Consider the following 21,154-nt stretch of genomic DNA (forward strand, 5'->3'; position numbering starts at 1 on the left):
GAAGGCAGCTAGGTTTAGCTTGTCAAAAGATACTTTGTATAGAACAACATTCGGTGGCCCACTCGCCATATGTTTGGGAGCGGGAGACACAAAATATATCTTAAGAGAAGTTCACGAGGGCGCCTACGAAAACCATTCGGGGGTAGAATCTTTCGTTCGGAGGATAATTAGGGTCAGCTATTACTGGATCGACATGGAGAAAGATGCAAGGGACTTTGTACGAAGATGTGACGGCTTTTAGAGACATGCATCGATGATCCATCAACCCGAAGAGCTGCTACATTCGGTCGTGTAACCTTGGCCGTTCATGAAATGGGAAATGGACATTGTCGGTACCCTGCCATGGGCACCTGGTGAGGCTCAATTTATACTATTTATGACTGACTATTTGTCTAAATGGGTTGAAGCTGAGGCGTTCGAGAAGGTCCGGGAAAAGGAGGTCATACTTCATTTGGGACCACATAATATGCAATTCGGTATACCGGCCGAGATAGTGTGTGATAACGGGAAACAGTTCATCGATAGCAAGGTAAGCAAATTATTCGAGGACCATAAGATTAAAAAGATCTTGTCAACACCCTATCACCCTAGTGGGAACGGACAGACGGAGTCTACGAACAAGACCACACTTCAAAACCTTAAGAAAAGGTTGACCGATGCCAAAGGGAAATGGAAAGAAATTCTGCCTGAAGTCCTGTGGGCATACCGTATGACCTCAAAATCTAGTACCGAGGTCACTCCGTTCTCGTTGCTCTACGTTTTCGAAGCACTATTACCGATTGAGGTGGGAGAACCAAGCCTCAGGTTCCGATATGCGACCGAAGAATCAAACATTGAGGCCATAAGCACGAGCCTGGAATTGTTGGATGAGAGGCGCGAGGCCGCACTAGTCCAGTTGGCCACCCAGAAACAGCGGGTAGAAAAAATTACAACCGAAGATCCAACCTCCGACACTTCAATATCGAGGACTTGGTGTTAAGAAAAGTAACACTGAACACCCGGAACCCGAACGAAGGGAAGTTGGGACCGAATTGGGAAGGACCATATCGAGTCATCGGGATTACCGGTAAAGGTTCATACAAACTCGAAGCAGGAAATGGTGCATAGCTACCGAACAGCTGGAACGTGATGCACTTAAAACGGTACTACCGCTAAGGTACGATTTTATTAATTTTTTTAATTATATATTACGAGTCGGACTAACACTTTCAGGCAACGACCAAAGGAGAATGTGGTTGTTAGGTCCGAAAGCACGCGTTGCACTCTTTTTCCCTTGAACCAGTTTTGTCCCAAATGGTTTTTCGGCAAGGTTCTTAACGAGGCAACAGTGGATCATGCTAACTTAGAATAGAAGACCGATTTCAAATCGGAGTCAATGGTCGCATCAACAGTATCCGAGCCCTCTCAACATCGACCTCAAATAATGGGGGCCATCACCATCGGGTGTCAAAATATTTAGCGAGAAAGGAAACTTTGTGCTTGAACAGTCTAGGCTCGGTGGTTAGGATTTGTTGTAAGGGCCAAATGGTAAAATGAATCGTGCCCACATAGGCCACCTTAGCCATGATACAAGCCTTTACACACTTACAATCTTGTACTTTACACACATAAATGAAAGAAAGTTTTTTCCTTGCTAATACGCGCTTTTGCTTCTTAAATGAATCGAGCCCAAGGTCCATCCTTATCCGAGCCCAAAGGGCTACCCCCACTCGGGGGTTGTCGTCCGAAATAAGCATGGCCGGCTCGGACTATCAAAACCCGAAGTCACAAAGCCTAATAGGCAATGCCTAAACCTAAAAGGCTACGACCACCTTAAAAACGGCTCGGAGACGTCTGAAACATGTAATCAAAACATATGGCCTTCGACAAAACACTAAACCTGTTCAAAGGTTGCCCTCGGCGAAGGCATAGTCTAAAAACATTTAAGCTAACATCTTGGGGAAACTTCCGGTCACTTCGAGTTTCCACGAGTTTCGAGCAAAAATTGCATCAAGGACAGGTTTTGTTCGAACCTCCGAAAAATGACTTATTACTACGTTTGATCCTATGCTACGACATCAGAAATATTTGCAATTGTAAAAAGATGCTAAGACAATAGACTTGAAAATTTCCAAAAGGGAAAAACTTTATGTATTCTGGAATATCTTTACAAAGGCCCAACAAAAATGGCCTCAACAAAATGTATACACAGGATATAAAAACAAAAACAAAATTAATCCTAAGGCATCTACACCTGATCTTCACCAGAACCCGACTCGTCACCGAAACTATCAGGGCCTTCGGATTCTTCAGAGCCCTCGGAGCCCTCTTCACCTCCGGGTTCAGCTAGCTTCCTGGCCTCGACCTAAAGTCTTTTTTCCTCCTCGATCTCAATATATAGGTCGAAGCCTCGAGCATGGATCTCTTTGAGGGTCTCCCTTCGGGACAGCCGCCTCACGTACTCAGCAATAGTTTTCAGCGGGCCTCTGCTGCTTCGACATCGGCCTTATACTGGGCCACCATCTCTTCAGCGTTGGCGGAGGATGTGCGCAATTGAGCCTTTGTAGCTTCACATTCATTATTGAGGGCATCCCGCTCTGCCAGAGCCGAGCTCAATTACGCTCGGAGTTCATCATTCAGCTGGGACAACTTATCGGCTTTCTCTTTCGCTATCCGAAGCTGAACTTCTACCGATGCCAGCTGTGCTTGGGCAGTTTCCTTCTCCGAAGCCAACCGGTCCATTTTGCTCTTCCAACCATCGGCCATGGCTTGGACCTCATTCGTTTCATCTTTGAGTTGGTCGACCTGGCCGATCTTCTGTTGAACCTACGAGGTTTGGTCGTTAGTCGCCATGACTAAGTCCTTATTGCTAACTTCAAAAACCTTTATTTTTGACCAAATCATCATGTTCCCGCCTCAGGGTCAAAGCCTCCTTCTGAGCCCCGTCCAGCTCGGCCTGAAGGTCCTTGATGGCCCCTTTGTGCTGCTCGCTGAGAAGCTTGTACATTTCCCTTTTCTGGGCAAGCTCCTTAACCTCGAGCTCAAGCTAGTTGACCTCAGCCCGGTATCGAAGGAATCTCTTGTGGTGAAGTACAGAGACCTACAAAAGGGTGAAAAACATGAGAAGTATAAAAACCTATGTAAAAGTTTGAAGGATCATAATGATGCGTTACCCGATTCAGTGCTTGCTACGCTCATTGAATAAGCACAACACATCCACCTCATTCATCTTCTCCTGGTCCTCTTCGGTCACCAGTCATCAGAGGTAGCTCGCTACTCCTACGAGAGTAGAAAGAACTCGGGCATCCTCTGGAACAGTAATGATTTTCGATCTCTTACGACTAGGATCCATACTCGGGGTGGGGAACTGGTTCATTAACTTTGGGCTCGAGTTCGACCCGCCAACTTCCTCAGCACTTCCAAGTCGCCCAGCCCAGAAAAGTCTTCCAAAATGGACGAGTCCACGCAGTTGAAAAAGGAACGAAGGGGATAGTCCGCGCCATGAGCCCCTTCGTTAGACCTCTCCTTCCCTGCTCGGGCCTCCTCGAGCATGGAGTCGGTATAGGAGGGCGACCCTGAAATCTCTATTATACCAGGCGCTTCCTTCGGAGGAGCCGACATCCCGGGGAGTCTCAGCCCCCGTCTCCTCATCGATCTCCCAAATTTGAGAGAGATCGGCCTCATGAATCTCCCCTCGACAGTTGCCTGCTCCTCGGGAGGGGTCGGCCCGTGGGCCACAAAAAAATCATCTTCCTTGGGCTCATCCCTGAGCCGAAGAAGCGAGTTCGAGTTGGGTGCTCGGGAGCCAAAACTTTTCTTTGGCTTATGGGCCAAACTTTTCTTTGGCTTCTTCTCTAAGCTCAGGGAGCCGGAAGCCTTATTTTTCCTCTTCTTCTTATCCCCCGCTGTAGCCCCGAGCTATCCTAAAGCGGAGGGATCAAGGGACAAGGACACATCCTCGTTCCCTTCTAAAGGCCTAAGCTCAGTGGTCTTCGGAAAATCTGCAAAAAGAAAAGTGAGGAAAAGAGAGTAAGTATGATGCAAATGGGAATGCCCGACGTTACTTATTCGGGGAAGGGCCTTATTATGGGAACGGGCCTCCCATCGGCCCTTCGAGAGTTTGAGCCATGTGCGCTCGGAATAAGGCATCTGTGAATAAATGCCCTTGATCCACTCCTTGAACCGAGGGATAGCGTTTGGGACTCGAGCGGCGGCTGCAGCACCACAAATACTAGTGAGAAAAAAAGGAGATAAACATAAAATTGGCGTTTAAAGGAAAACTGTACTTACAATATGCATTCCACTTCTCGGGGAATGACATGAAATCGGGGGGGGGGGGGATCAAGTCTTTGGTCCTCACCCGAACGAAGCGTCTTTGCCAGCCCCGGTCCCGATCTTCATCAATACTCGAAAGTAGGACTTTAAAGGCCCGGCGTGTAAGCTTTATTAGTCCCCCTTGGAAGATTTGGGGACTGTATAGGCGGAGTAGGTGATGGATGGTGAACCGACGAGATTCGGTCTTGTTCACGAAGTAACGAAGGAGGATCACGATCCTCCATAGTGACGGGTGGATCTGACCAAGGCATACTTCGTACCTCTTGTAAAATTCCAAGATCGCCGGGTCCACCGGACCCAATGTGAAGGGATAAGTGTAAACACTTAAATACCCCTCCACATGGGTAGTAATGGCATCCTCTGGCCCGGGGACTACTACGTCCTTACCTTCCCAATTGTAGTTCTCTCAGACCACGGAAAGGACGTCTTCGGTAATGGAGCATATATACCTTGATGCTCCTTGACCCTGATCCTACACCGACGAGGGCTTTTCTACCTTATAGTCATCTACAACTGAGCAGCCCCCGAGGATGAACATTTTTAAGAGAGGCTCGGGGGCCGGTTCGTTGGTAGCCATGCCAGGAGCAGATGTCTCGAGGACGACTATATCAGGAGTGACCGCCTCAATTTCAGTGGTCGGTTGGGAAGAAGAAAAGAAGCGACATGTTAAGGAACAGATTTAGATGTTTTAGCCATTGTTATCTAAAAAAGCTTGAAAAATCTAAGAAAAGGTTTTGAAAGATGAAGATTCAAGTGTACTGATTTGGGTAAAGACTAGGTAAAAACTTGGAGATTACTGAGAAATCTTGAAGAACGCAGGTGAGGATATAAAAATATGAAGAAGGTTAGTGATAGCCTTAAAGCTCGAACGTAGAAGCTTGGTCAGAAGGTGCAAAATGAACGATGAATGGAAGTTTTTATAGAGATTTCGTGTTGCTTCGCATTCAGAGGTGGCCTGCTGATGGTTGACACATGTTCGAAGTCAGACGACGCGACTGACGGGATGTTTCGACTTCTTTGTCGTTTATGTTACGACGTATTAAAGAAGGAATTGAAAAGCATCTGTCATTTCTCATCGTTTCGGTAAACCCACTCTCTAAGAAATAAGGGAACTATCCGTGTACAGGTAAATCCGAGCCCGTTGAACATCTTGGTTTCTCGGTAATATAAGCGGAGCAGGAACGTAATGTAAGGAAAGAAAATCTGGCGAGGAGCCTCTCGTATCGGGGTTCGAGCAAAACACCTGCCCTCGGAGGCATCGAAACCACGTCCTCTAGGTCCGGTTCGAGCCTCAAGATTTTGGAGAACATTGTCAAATGGCTACACACAGCTAACGAAAGGCCGTGATATCTGTGCCCATCGGATATCACAGCGTGAATCTCGGCCCATATCAGTAGAAAATCAGTGATTAGCGAAACGGAAGATTTTTACCTTTCTTAGAATTGTACTAAGGGTAAAATTTCCCTACTATATAAAGGGGGAAACTTATTATTCATAGGACACATTGTAACACGCATACCAAAGCAATTTATCTCTATTATCTCTGTTATTCAAAGTGATGGGTTTTCAATGTCATAGCTTTATGTTTTGATGATCTAACAAACTTAATGTCAAAGAACCAGATAGGAAACCTGACATACTTGGTACACATTGATAATCAACGGACTCCAGCTAATGTTAACTGCTGCAACTTTAGAAGATAGAGAACCAACACAGGGACATGGTCCCTTGTGTTTCCCTGACAGCAGTACAGAAGTCAACTGTGTACAGATGGAAAGTGACTGCCACAAAAATAGTGCACACAGTGCAGCATAGTTCTGCAGTCACTTGTCCCTTTGACCAACCAAGTGATTACATCATTCAAGTGATGTCATCCAAGTTGTATTTACAAGAGCATTACAACAAAACATCACTTGAACACTTGAGAATTTACTTCAAGCATTCAAGCCATCTGATATTCGAGTATTCAATCTCAAGTGCATCAAGAATAAAGTTTAACACTGCTACGGACCAGTTCCTAAATCTAGTATCTTATTGTCCTTAGTTGAGTTGTAACTTTGTAATTGTTCTTCATTGTAACTCCTAATTTGCTTAGCTAGAAGCGTTGCTTAGGAACCCCTTTGTAAAACCATAAACCCGTAGTATTTGTGTCATGACTAGAGTTAGTCATGAGTTGAAGTCTTTGTAATAGGTGTATTGCAAAGTGGCTTGTAATAGGTGTATTACAAGTTAGTGAGGGATTAAGAGTTTAATTCATAGTTTGCATAGGTTGTAATCTAAAAGTTGATCATAGTGAAGTTGAAATCCTACCAGTGTAGGTCGTGGTTTTTTATCCCCTTGAGCAGGGATTTTTCCTTGTAAAACTCCCTATCTTATTCAGTTACTGTTTCATTAGCATTCTCAGTAGGAACTCATAGAGAACCTGGTACTCTATAGTTTGGTGGACTCATATAAACTATCAATTGGTATCAGAGCGGGTTCTTCCTATCAGGCTAACACCTAGGAAGGATCCTTATGTCGGCTCCACCAAATTTTGAAGAAGGTAAGTCTACGTATAGACCACCCAGGTTCAATGGGAAANAGCTAGTGAGGCACACATTAAGCTTGAAAATGAGTTGAAAGCTGCAAGAACTAGCTTGAGTGTTGATATTGAGAAAAACAAACATCTCCAAACTGAACTGGAAAGAGTAAAAAATGATCTTGAAAAGTCCCTTAAGTGGACCTGGTCCTCGGAAGCTATTACTGCTATGTATGTTAATAATGGTGGAAACAGGCAGGGAATAGGGTTTCAAAGGGAGAGAACCCCTTACAACCCCCATAGCAAGTATGTTACTGTACCGGATAATTGGCTGTGTACCCACTGTGGGAACAATGGGCATTTCAAGGAAAATTTCCAAGCCAGGGTCCAGTCTATTCAGAAAAATAAAGTGTTTGCTGAAAAGGTAACTACTAAAAAGGGACCAGGTGCCACCAACAAAAAACACATGTTACCTGCAAGGACCAAGAGAGTTCTTATTCATCCTCTTGCCTACTACAAGGGACCCAAACTTGTTTGGGTTCCTAAAACTAACTCTTGATTTCCTTGTGCAGGGAATAGTGAAAGGAAGCAGTCAACAATGGTTCATGGATAGTGGATGTTCAAAGCACATGACTAGGAACACCATGGACTTCCTTTCACTAAAAGCCCTACAAGGAGGGAGTGTATCCTTTGGAAATGGGAAAAAGGGGTACATTCTCGGAGTTGGAAAAGTCGAGAAATCACTCACTCACTAAATTGAGAATTTGTACTATGTCAATGGTCTCAAGTACAGTCTCCTGAGTATTTCTCAGATTTGTGATAAAGGAAACAAGATGGAGTTCTTGTCCAAGATATGCACAGTTACAAATCTGGTAACTGGTGAAGTGGTACTCCTGGCTAAAAGATACAAGAACATCTATGTTGCTGATTTTCAGTCTCTACAAAGTGGTGATCTGAGTTGCTTGAAAGATGTTGATAATGATGTTGAACTGTGGCACAGAAGACCGGGGAACGCAAGCTTCTCTATTCTGAATAAACTTATTCAGAATAACCTAGTCCGCGGTCTGCCCATGTCAAAGTTCAAAGAACAGAAATTCTGTGATGCCTGTGCTAGAGGGAAGCATGTGAAGTCTTCATTCAAGTCTAAGAAGGATGTCACCACCTCAAAGCCACTTGATATCCTTTATATTGATCTGTGTAGGCCTATGAGAGTGCAAAACAGGGGAAGAAAAAGATACATCTTTGTGATAGTGGATGACTACTCTAGATTCACTTGGACTCGGTTTCTTAGAACAAAAGATGAAACCTTTGAGGTATTCGTGGCCTTTGTGAAGAAAATCCAGGTGAAGATGGAGTCTAGAGTAGCATGCATTAGATCAGATCATGGAACAGAATTTGACAATGCCAAATTTGATGAATTCTGTAATGAAAATGGCATTACTCACAACTTCTCATCCCCAAGAACTCCCCAACAAAATGGAGTTGTGGAAAGGAAGAATAGAACTCTTGAGGAAATGGCAAGAACAATGCTGATCGACAGTGGGATTGCAAAGACTTCTAGGGCTGAAGCTGTCAACACTGCTTGCTACTTGGTGAACAGGTGCATGATCAGATCTCTCCTGAACAAAACCCCCTATGAGTTGCTGAATGGAAGAAAACCCAAGCTGACTCACCTAAGAACATTTGGGTGCAAATGTTATGTTCTCAACAATGGAAAGGATTAGCTTGGAAAATTCGATGCCAAAAGTGATGAAGGAATCCTTTTGGGGTGCTCTTCTCAAAGGAAAGCTTACAAGATATACAACAAGCGGACTCAGTGTGTTGAGGAAAGTGTTCACGTAATCTTTGATGAGTTTTATCCCTTCAATGAGAAAATCAGCAAGGATGATCAAGATGGAGAGCCTCTGCTGGTTCCAGGTGAAGTCATTGGCGTGACAAACGGAAAGGCAGACATGATGAGTCAAGTGAAGGAGCCAAGTGGAGATGATGCAGCTTCTCCTCAAGGGAACCAGGTACTACAATTCGAGAGGAGGAGCAGGCGGAGGCTTGAGAGGTACNAATTACAACCACTGAAGCTGAAGAAAGAGTGGTTGATGCAGTGCAAGGTACTCCACAAGTAGCTGAGAAAAGAACACAAGGGAACCAGTCAGATCCACCCAGCTCCTCTACAAATGAGCCTCAAATGCCTAACTAGAAACACAAAAGCTCTCATCCTCTTGACAACATAATTACCCCTCTAGATTCCGGAGTGCAAACCAGATCAAAAGCCAGAAATTCACTTGCCTTCTCAGCCTTTCTTTCCCAAATAGAACCCAAAAATATCAAGGAAGCCTTAAAGGATGCAGACTGGATTACAGCCATGCAAGATGAATTGCATCAGTTCGAAAGAAACAATGTATGGCACCTGGTACCTAGACCCTCAGATCGAACCATCATAGGAACCATGTGGGTATTCAGGAATAAGCTTGATGAACATGGAAACACTACAAGGAACAAGGCCAGGCTAGTGGTTCAAGGTTACAATCAGGAAGAAGGAATTGATTATGATGAGACATTTGCTCCGGTTGCTCGCATGGAAGCTATTCGAATTCTAAATTGCCTTTGCATCATATATGGAATTCACTTTGTTCCAAATGAATGTCAAAAGTGCATTTCTGAATGGATATCTTAAAGGAGAAGTCTATGTAAAGCAACTCCGAGTTTGAATGCATGAACACCTGAATATGTGTTTAAACTGGACAAGGCATTGTATGGGTTGAAGCAGGCTCCTCGAGCTTGGTATGAAAGACTGTAAAAATTTCTCTTAGAAAATGGTTTTACAAGAGGAAAAATTGACAACACCCTATTCCTGAAGAAACGGGGGAGGAACCTGCTCATCGTTCAGGTATATGTTGATGATATCATTTTTGGGGCAACAGATGATTCACTGTGTGAGAAATTTGCAAAACTCATGGGAAGTGAGTTTGAAATGAGTATGATGGGTGAGTTGAATTTCTTCTTGGGTCTTCAAGTGAAGCAGTCCACAAAGGATACATTCATCTACCAGCAGAAATACATTAAGGAGCTCCTGAAGAGGTTTGATATGGAAGCATCAAAAGTGATAAACACTCTCATTGCCACTGCTACTCGACTAGACATGGATGAATCTGGATCTCCTGTAAATCAAACCATGTATAGAGACATTAGTGGGTCTCTTCTCTACCTCACTGCCAGCAGACCTGATATTGTCTTTAGTGTGGGGCTATGTGCAAGGTTTCAATCAAATCCCAAGGAGTCTCATCTGAAGGCTGCCAAAAGAATTTTAAGATATCTTAAGGGCACACAGGACCTGGTCCTGTACTACCCCTCAGGTGACAATTTTAATCTTATTGGGTATGCTGATGCTGACTATGCTGGTTATCTTGTGGATAGGAAAAGTACTTCTAGAATGGCTCACTTTCTAGGATCTTGTCTCATCTCATGGGGCACAAGAAAACAAAACTCAGTGGCTCTTTCAACAACTAAAGTAGAATATGTAGTTGCAGCTTCTTGCTGTGCTCAACTCCTACAGATCAAACAACAATTGGAAGATTTTGGCGTGTACACTGACTGTGTGCCTCTTCTATGTGATAACACTAGTGCACTCAACATGGCCAAGAATCCAGTTCAATACAAAAGAACCAAGCACATTGATGTGAGACATCATTTCTAGAGAGACAATGTGGAAAAGGGGCTTATCTGTATGAAGTTTTGCAGTACAGAAGACCAAATTGCAGATATCTTCACCAAAGCATTGAGTAGCGAACATTTTGAAAGAAATAGGCTAGAGCTGGGGCTATTAAAGCCTAATTGAGAATCTGATTCCCATCAGTTGGCTATGAAAGTCACCTTCAGGTAACATTAGCTAAAGTATTTTCCGTCCAAGTCTAACTCTCCTCAATACCGTTGCAGGTAGACACGCATGATAATTATAGAAGCTGTAGATGCACTGCATGGGTGGTAAAAGAGGATTGAAATTTTCAAAGACAGGTCAAGAACTTGGTTCTTGTACCAAAGGTTAGTAGTCCTGTGCATTTTTTTCATACATATCTTAAAAAGGTGCAAAAATCAAGTGCCATGTCATCCACTTTTTCAGACTCTGCTGTCACGACTTTTCATTTCCAATCCTTTCTATCTCCCTCTGAAACGTTGCAACTTCCCACACACTACCGCTATTTCAGAACCGGTTTCTCTCTCTCTCTCTCCCTCATAATTATCTTCTCTCATTAAAACCCTCTCTTCTTCTTGACCGATCATACTCCTCTCATCAGACTTTCTCCAAAAATTCTCAACTGTATCTCTGCAATGGCTGACAATCANGTTGTGAAAACTGGAAAATTGAAAGATGTTGTCAGTGAACCATCATTTTCTGATGGGGATGTTTTGGACAAGTCTGGTGGAAAAGGAAAATCAAGTGTTATGAAGTCTGGCAAGAGAAAGTTGGAACCTGCGAAGGAACCTGATTCTGCAAAGAGAGTGAAAAGTGAAACTATGTCTGCTACAGAACTATTGAGGCACCAAAAGGTCTTGTGGGGTCGCTCCTTTGACCCAACAATTTCTGAAATGGCTGGCATGAGGCAAATAATTGAGATGGTTGAGGTTTAAAAGTGGGGGCATTTGTTCCAAATAGATGCGCCCAAAGTGTATGAGGATGAGGTTGAAAGCTTCTATGCCGACCTCTTTCCTGTTGATACCGACCACATTTGTGCCTTAGTTAATGGGGTGGATATCGTGTTTGATGTGGCTCTACTTGGGGATATTCTTAAAGTCCCTACTGTTGGTATGTCTTCGGTAAAGGATGTGTGTGGGTCAAACTTCAGAAATGCAATTGTAAGAAGTGCAAACACAAGGGACGGTTCACTGAAAGCCTTGTTGCCTGTTTATCAGTTATTGTTCGAGCTGGTAAACAAGGTTCTTCTACCCCGTGCTGAGAGGAGGTCCATGGCTTCAAAATCAGACTTGTATCTAGTGGAGGCACTCGATGGATTTTCCGCTGTGAATCTGCCTGCTATCATGATTGAGCACATGCAGAAGGTAGCAACTTTCAAGGATGGAAATCATGGTCTTCCGTATGGGTTTCTTCTTACGCACGTGTTTAAGTTCTTCAAAGTGCCATTGGGACAGTGCAAAGTAGGGACCAAGAAGCAGACCTTCTCTCAAACAACTTTGGAGGAATGTGAGTGCATCGAAAAGAATGGGGGTAGGCAGTACATCGACAATCTCTCAGCTCATCAATGCTCAAAACAGTGCAACAGAGGAGATTTGAAGGTTGAAGGCGAGGAGCGCTATCCTAGAAGGTCAGCAGGCCCAAGGGGCCCCAGGGTCAAATGAGGAGATAGCTCGTTTGACAAAAGAAAATGCTGATCTCAGGGCACAAGTGGAGAACCTGAAAGAGAAACTGCTCACCGAGCAAACGTCGGCTAATGCCTGAATAGATCTAGTTCTCCAAACCCTTGCTGCAGCTTCCAAGCCCTCTACTCCTAGTGCCCCCTAGGCAACCCCTTTTCAGTGACTAGTTTTGGATGTTCTGTTCTTGTTTTGATGACTTGGCAATTGTTCTTGTTTTTTTTATGTGGATGGGATGCACCTGTACTGCTCCCAATGACAATAGTCCAATCTGTGCCTTTGCTGCATAGCAAAGGCATATGTTTCTATATATAGAAACTATCCTCTTTTGCTGTCTAATGCTTATGTTCTCTGCTTCTTTTTTCTATCATGTTGTGTGCACATATGTGGCATGAGTTAGCTAGGCTAGACTTCTTTATGCTGATTGCCTGCTTGTGTATTTTTAATGATGCCAAAAGGGGGAAGTATAATTAAAAACAAGAATCTGATTAAGGGGGAAGCATAAAGTCAGGGGGAACTTGTGAAGTTCCCGTTGTTTCATCTGGTTATTTCTGTTCTAAAAATATGTTATCAATGTCTAAGTTTGTCATCATCAAAAAGGGGAAAATTGATGGTTTTCAATGTCTTAGCTTTATGTTTTGATGATCTAACAAACTTATGTCAAAGAACCAGATAGGGAACCTGACATACTTGGTACACATTGATAATCAACGAACTCCAGCTAATGTGAACTTCTGCAACTTTAGAAGATAGAGAACCAACACAGGGACATGATCCCTTGTGTTTCCCTGACAGCAGTACGGAAGTCAACTGTGTACAGCTGGAAAGTGACTGCCACAAAAACAGTGCACACAGTGCAGCACAGTTCTGCAGTCACTTGTCTCTTTGACCAACCAAGTGCTTACATCATTCAAGTGATGTCATCAAGTTGTATTTACAAGAGCATTACAACAAAACATCACTTGAACACTTGAGAATTTACTTCAAGCATTCAAGCCTTCTGATATTCGAGTATTCAATTCTCAAGTGCATCAAGAACAAAGTTTAACACTGCTACGGACCAGTTCCTAAATCTAGTATTTTATTGTCCTTAGTTGAGTTGTAACTTTGTAATTGTTCTTCATTGTAACTCCTAATTTGCTTAGCTAGAAGCGTTGCGTAGGAACCCCTTTGTAAAACCATAAACCCTTAGTGTTTGTGTCGTGACTAGAGTTAGTCATGAGTTGAAGTCTTTGTAATAGGTGTATTGCAAAGTGGCTTGTAATAGGTGTATTACAAGTTAGTGAGGGATTAAGAGTTTAATTCCTAGATTGCATAGTTTGTAATCTAAAAGTTGCTCATAGTGAAGTTGAAATCCTACCAGTGTAGGTCGTGGTTTTTTATCCCCTTGAGTAGGGATTTTTCCACGTAAAACTCCCTGTCTTATTCACTTACTGTTTCGTTAACATTCTCAGTAGAAACACATAGAGGACCTGGTACTCTATAGTTTGGTGGACTCATATAAACTATCACAAAGTTATTATTTTTGTTCATCAGTTCTTCATTAGTGCGAGCTCGGGATCGAAGGCAGGTTCTTCATTGAGCCATTAATCGAGCTCGGGATCACTCTTACCACTGGTTTGGCTATTTGTTACGTCTTTCATTTGTTTAGTCTAACAACATTAATTATTTGTATTGAATTAATCTGCATATCCTCAAAACCACATATAAATTCAATTGTTATTTTTTTTTTTTAGGGTAAACAGAAGTAATGCTTTCTTGATGTTCTAAAGTGACACTTATTTTGAACAGTAAAAGAAGTAATTGTAAGTTAAAGGCTTACAAAGTTCTTCTCTTTTTTACTCAAAGAGGCAATGCACCCTTAATTTTTTCAAATGATAATTGATTATGAAACAAATATGCCCTGCAGAACATATCACGCTTCAATTATTTATTTGAAAGCTCATCATATTATGCAACTTTCGCAGAAGATTTGTTGAATAAAATCAGGTAAACATCTACCCATAATAAACAATGAAGGTGAAGAAATTAAAGGAATGATTAAAATAGTCTTTTTAGTGAATTAAAATTGACAGGATTTAGGAAAACACTGCATCTATATGTAGTCTTCTTTCATGCATGAAAATGGGGTGGCAATAAATAATATAATTAGTGATGTTTTTTGACTTAACGATCGTGTTTTTGAATTGCTTACAACCATTGATCAACCACCTAACCTTAAGCATGGACAATAGTGGGTGTATGTTTCATAATTCCACTATGTAAATTGATGCCCACATAGTCAACTAATTGGATTAATGATATTTGCTACATCAGTGATTAATTTCACACGTATCCCTGAAAATTTGATAACATCTTGATGTATCTATTATCTTACAGTGTTAAACATGGCAGATCATCCACTCTTGCTTAAACTGCTTGATAAACTTCACCTTAAGTTATGATTTTCATGGTTATTTCTTATTATGGCAAAAGAAAAGCGGAAAGATCGATGTAATAATAATTACTACATAAATGAGATGAGAGAAAAGATGAAGAATAAGATCACAAAAGAGAAGAGTCGTTGCTATATATTAAAATATGGGAATGACACTGTATAGCCATTCTCAAAATAATAATCAAAAAATTTATATTTTTTTATGTATGTATACAATATGTATGTTATATACAAAATTTTATACTTTTGTGGCTGCTGAATATGAATAATTTTGACCGCGGGCTAAAAGTGATATTTGCCCAAATATTAGAACATGAGAGATGGTTTTTCGAGTCGAAGTCTCAGCCAGAGCATAGAGCTAACATAATAATTAATAATAATAATAAGGGGTTCATATCCATGATCTGAATCCAAAATTTATTTTCGGCTATATACTTAATTTCTTGGGATTGTAGTTCAATCGGTTAAAACACTGCCATGTCAAGGCAGAAGTTGTGGGTTCGAGCCCCGTTAATCTCGACAGATTCGATAAATATATCAATTCAGCTCTCCATTTTTATTCATTATTGACCATAAAATATTATAATAGAAAGGGTGTTGTTATTCAAGTCCGTGAATAAAAATGGAATATTTGCTTGATTTTGCGTCAGGGGAATGGGGATCGTGTTGGAAGTTGCTTTGTTTTTTTTTAAAAAAAAAAATTAAAATAATGCAATAAAACAAGAAACAGGCCACAACCGAAGCATGATCTAATTTCAACTGTTTGTTTTAGAAAGGGGAAATTCTCGTAAAGTACTATCTTTTAGTAGTAATTAGCCATCTATAAATACCATTTGCTATATTACGGATTATAGATACTTTTTCTGTGGTTATAAGATGTATTTGATGTATTTAAGCTATTGTATTCATGAATACAGTAGCAAAAATAGGCGTGAATCAGGAAAGTCCAGCTAATCAGTTATTGTATTCGAGTGTATTCGACTGTATTCATCGCGTGAAATATGGGATTACAACTGGACAGATGTCACGACCCCAGTTCGCCCTCCGTGAACATGTCGTGACGGCACCTAGTCCCTACGACTAGGTAAGCCTAACAATGCGGAAGATAAACCATAATTGCTGAAGAGAGTAGATAAAACTGGGCTAGTAAAATAAAACGGTGTTTAAGGTGCCGTTCGGCACATACCACAACAATTCTCGAAGCTAACAAAATTCTCCAAAACCCAGAAACTCACAAATCACAAGCTAAGGGATACATAAGAGGCTCTGACTCAAGAATGTCTATACAAAGGAGAAATACTGAAGGAGCTATACTTATTACAGAAAGCTGGAAAGGGACTCCTCGGTCTGCGGACGTAGCAAATATACCTTGAAGTCTCTACCGATACACCTCCTTCCAAGGCTGACAGAACTGAGTGGGGGTACCTGTATCTGCACAACAAAAATGTGCAGAAGAGTAGCATGAGCACACCACGGCGGTGCCCAGTAAGTATCAAGACTAACCTCGATGGAGTAGTGACGAGGAACGGTCAAGGCACCTACCGGTCAAATAAACAGTATAATCATAGGAATAATGGAACCGATATATAAATATGTAAAGTCTGCATGAATGACTAAAAATGCTACAATTCACGATAAGGAACAAAAGGACAACAGTAATCAACGAGAATACAATAAATGATGATACGAAATGACGACAGAATCACAATCCAAATCCTAAGGTCACAACACAACAAGGGGAAAATAAATCAATAACTCATATCCTACAATGATATTCACATAAGGTCTTATTCAACTCTTTCCACAATTTTACCAAGTCTCGGACAAACCACAACTCACGAAGACCCGGCATCTGAAACCTAACACTTGGCATCCTGTGCCCATCAATCTCATGGTCATGCTGACAATTAACTGGCTAACTAGGGCCACTCTCACATATATAACGGATAAACGAGGGCGTATCTCCACCCTTAGCAAAATCGGAAGGAATTCACCTCCCATGGGGGTGTTCATCTACGTGTATGCTTGTGCGAGTGTTTTTAACAAGAATTCTACCAACTAGTGAATATGAAAAGGAGAACGGACCGCACGTACGATGTTTCCTCACAACTACCAAGCGGTAAAGCTCATACAGGTAAGCAACCCACAATCACAATATTAAACAAATAGGAATGCCTCCACAGGCCGTCACAATTCTTTACAATCAACCCCTGGCATAGCCCACCTTATTTCGCCACGTGTGCAATTAATAACATAATAAGCGCCGCCTTATTTCGCCACACGTGCATCATAATGTTCCCACCTTATTCCGCCACATGCGCAACCCACATATAAGCATATAACATATCCCGCTTTATTACGCCGCATGTGCAAAACATCGATAGCAACAATAGCACGGCAAAGACCTCGTGCAACCCTTCAACAACAACCGCACGACAGAAATCTCGTGCATCACAGTATCAACAACCGCACGGCAGAAACCTCGTGCATCACAATATCAACAACCACACGGCAGAAACCTCGTGCATCACAGTATCAACAACCGCACGACAGAAACCTCGTGCATCACAGTCTCAAGTACCACAAAACAATTGACAATATATACAGGAACAAAGCAAGAGAATCACAACTAACTCATAAGGAATAACCGTAACAGAGAAATACTAAGCGCAATAAGAACAACTCAACAAGGAGAAATAATACGAAACAACGATTCCAAAATACTCAGTTCAACAACAAGGAAGTTAACATGAATCAAATAATTACAATTAAGGAAATATCAACTAAACATAGGATATCTAACTTCTTTCCAATTAAGACCAATTAATTACACGAGAGATAGAAGTAATGCTCTCCGGGTAATGACAAGAGGTTAGGAATGATAATGTGACTATAGAAGGGTAAATGTCTACAGTTAAACAAGTAAAAGTCAATTAGGCAACAAGAATAACCAAAAAGGGCGGATAAATTCCAAGTAAGTCATGTAGAGGTGAAACAACTAACAGGGAACTCAATCGTATCAAGAACAACTTCATATTCGGTGATTACAAGGATCTAAGAGCCAAAAAAGGGCAATTTTCCACAAATAATTTCGAGCACGCACTCGTCACCTCGCGTACAAGGAATACAATCAACAGAGAAGACTCAAATCCTAAGGGGAAGTCCCCCACACAAGGTTAGGCAAGATACTTACCTCGAGCCGGCTAAAATCAACTAGCAACCACGTTCTTGCCACGAGTACTCGACTCCAAATGGCCCAAATCTATTCAATTCAATCACACATTGTAAATAACATCTCAAGAAACTGATTCTACTATTTAATTCAAAGCTAAAACGCGAAATTAGGCAAAATGACCAAAACGCCCCTCAGGCCAGCGTCTTTGAATCCGATGAATTCAACACTTTCAGAACCCTCGTACTCTCACGAATCTAACCATATAAAAATCTCTCAAATCGGAGGTCAAACACCCCCTCAAAACTCAATAAATTGGTCTATGAAGTTTTTACCCATTTTTCATTCAAAATCTGAAATTAAAGGATGAAATTAAGAGGAGATTCATGGAAGTTGGTCTAAATCGAGTGAGAAGCACTTACCCAAGACGCCCAGGTGAAAATCCCTTCAAAAATCGCCAAGAACCGAGCTCTAGAAGTCAAAATGTGATAAAAATGGTGAAACCCTCGAATTTGGGATATATTCTGCCTGCCCAGGTATTTGTGCATCGCGATCGCGGGAGAAGGGTCGCGATCGCGTAGAAGAAATTTCGAGGCTGCCCAGATTGCACATCGCGATCGCGTGAATAAGGATGCGAACGCGAAGAACAGTGGGTAGGGACTTACGCGATCGCGGAGGGGCTCATGCGAACGCGAAGAGGAAACGTGGTCAACTGCCCCAACTCCTAATTCCCACTATGCGAACGCGGGACTACAGACGCGATCGCGAAGTAAAGAAAAATAGACCTTCGCGATCGCGGAAGGTTAAATGCGAACGCGATGAAGGATTTTTGGAGTGGTCTTCAACAAGGCATCGCGATCGCGGGAGAATCTTCGCGATCGCGAAGAAGGATATCAGAAGCAGCAACAACAGCAGTTCCAATAGGAGGAAAAATGATCCGTAGCCCATCCGAAACACACCCGAGGCTCCTGGGACCCCGTTTAATCACACACACAAGTCATATAACCTAACACGGACTCGCTCGAAGTTTCAAATCACATAAAACAACATCGAAACGACGGATCAAACCAAAAATCAAGCTTATGAACATCCAAATCTTCAAATATCGAATCTCATGCCGAAACCTATCAATTCAACTCGGAATGACGCCAAATTTTGCAAACAAGTCCAAAATAACATAACAGAGCCGCTCCAACTCTCGGAATCGCATTCCGACCCCAATATCACAAAAGTCAACTGTGGGTCAAACTTCTTCATTTTCCAACTTCAATTTCCGCCGAAATGCCTCAATTCACTCCACGGACCTCCAAATCTGAATCCGGACGCGCGCCTAAGTCCAAAATCACCATACGAAGCTGTTGAGATCATCCACGACCCATTCCGGGGTCGTTTACTCAAAAGTCCAATTCCGGTCAACTTTTCACCGTCCAAACTTCCAAAACTAGATTTTCTTCTTCCAATTTGACTCTAAACCATCCGAAAACCGAATTCCACCATGCACGCAAGTCGATACTCATGTTCCGAAGCTGTTCCAGACCTTATGCCGCTGAACGGAGCTTAATTTCCCAAAACGACTGGTGGGGTCGTTACAACAGATTACTGTATTCGACTGTATTCACGGCGTGAAACAGGGGATTACACTGTTTTTAAACAGAAAGTGTATCAATTAACATAATAGACTCCTAATATGACTCAACAAACTCAATTATAACACACAAAATTTGTATTTCCGATTATAAAAAAGATTCTCAACTGAAAAATACACCAAAAACATAGCAATCTTCAGAGAAATTATATAATACATCTGAATACATAAATTATATTAATTAAAAACACATATGAATACATTCATGGCATATAGCGAGACAGTGAATACAATGAAATACATAGAATACAACGGGATACATTGAAAAACAATGAAAAAAAAGATAGTGAATACAACAAAATACACGGAATACAGCGAGATACATTGAATTATAATGGAAAAAAAGACAATGAATACAATGAAATACATGAAAAAACAATGTGATATGTTGAAAATACATTGAAATATATTAACAGAAAATCAAGTTGCTCAGCCCCAAACTCCGTCGTCTTTGCTCAAGAACAAACCCTAATTTCCGCCTTGTAGCCAAATAGAGCTTCTTCCGATAGTCGGCGAGTGTCGGACGGCTTCTTCTTCGGTAGACAAATAGGAATTTGCTCAAAGATCTGTGGAAATTGCTTTCTGATATCGATAATGAACAACCTCTCAACTTGCAAACGTGCCGTTGTCTTCCTTAACCAACCAGTATGGACAATCCTGAACCTTCTTCTTCCACAAACCCAACTTCAAACTATAAACCATTGTAACAGTAACTAAGGAACTACCAGAGAAGTGATAAAATTGGGCTATTTTAACGACCCTATAATCATTAGCAGAAGTATCATACCCAAAACCACCACAAATTTGGCTCAACCCTGCAACCTCTCTCGGTCCATGATTCTGTGGAGGGTTAGTGACAAACCGGCAGTTTTCGGAACATTTTAGTGGATGGATTCCACACACCGTTGTCACTCAAGTTGTTGGATTTTTTCAGTTGAGAAGATACCGCTAGAAGGAGGAGGAGAGCGGAAATTTTAATGGGATGGGGAAGAGAATGGGATATATCAAAGTAGAGAGAGAAAGAAAATAGTGTAACTGAATAGCGTATTTAGTGGCTTAGGGCTAGGAGGTAACCAAAATTAAATATTTTGCTATAAACCTTAAAATATATCTATAGAATATAATTTTTTTAAATGGTATTTATTTAAAATAAATAAGGTGTTAACCTTCGCTATAGGAGGTAAAAATTCCTTTTAAGCCATAATTTAGGAGGACGATCTGCACATTTAGAAGACGATATGATCCTTTTGTTTGTTAAGTGGTTACGAAGACGAAAAGAAAATTCATATACATATTTTTAGGAAATTTTATTTTCTCTTAGAAAAAATATGTGATCCTGTCTTATATCAACTACTTTTAAAATTTGGATTTAATTATCGACCGACAATTTTTACACAATTATTTTACTTAAAAGCCAGCATGTTACTGTTTACGGCGTACGGGAGTGATAAACATGAAAAAAAGGTAAGTAAGCTATGTACCTATGTGAATCTTATATAAATGTCTCAAATAAGTTCCAACTTATCAAAAAATATATATATAAGATTTCAAAATCTAAGCAAAAATGACATTTTTCAATGGGTATGATTAAAATTCATTTGAAAACATATAGATGAGTCAATATACAAATTTTGAGGAAGATTGGAGGTGATTTGGACTGATTTTGTATCAAAATTTGTAGTTAAAATCGAGTTCAAAAATTTC

The sequence above is a fragment of the Nicotiana attenuata genome, unplaced genomic scaffold, assembly GCF_001879085.1.
Source record: "Nicotiana attenuata strain UT unplaced genomic scaffold, NIATTr2, whole genome shotgun sequence".
Lineage (NCBI taxonomy): Eukaryota > Viridiplantae > Streptophyta > Magnoliopsida > Solanales > Solanaceae > Nicotiana > Nicotiana attenuata.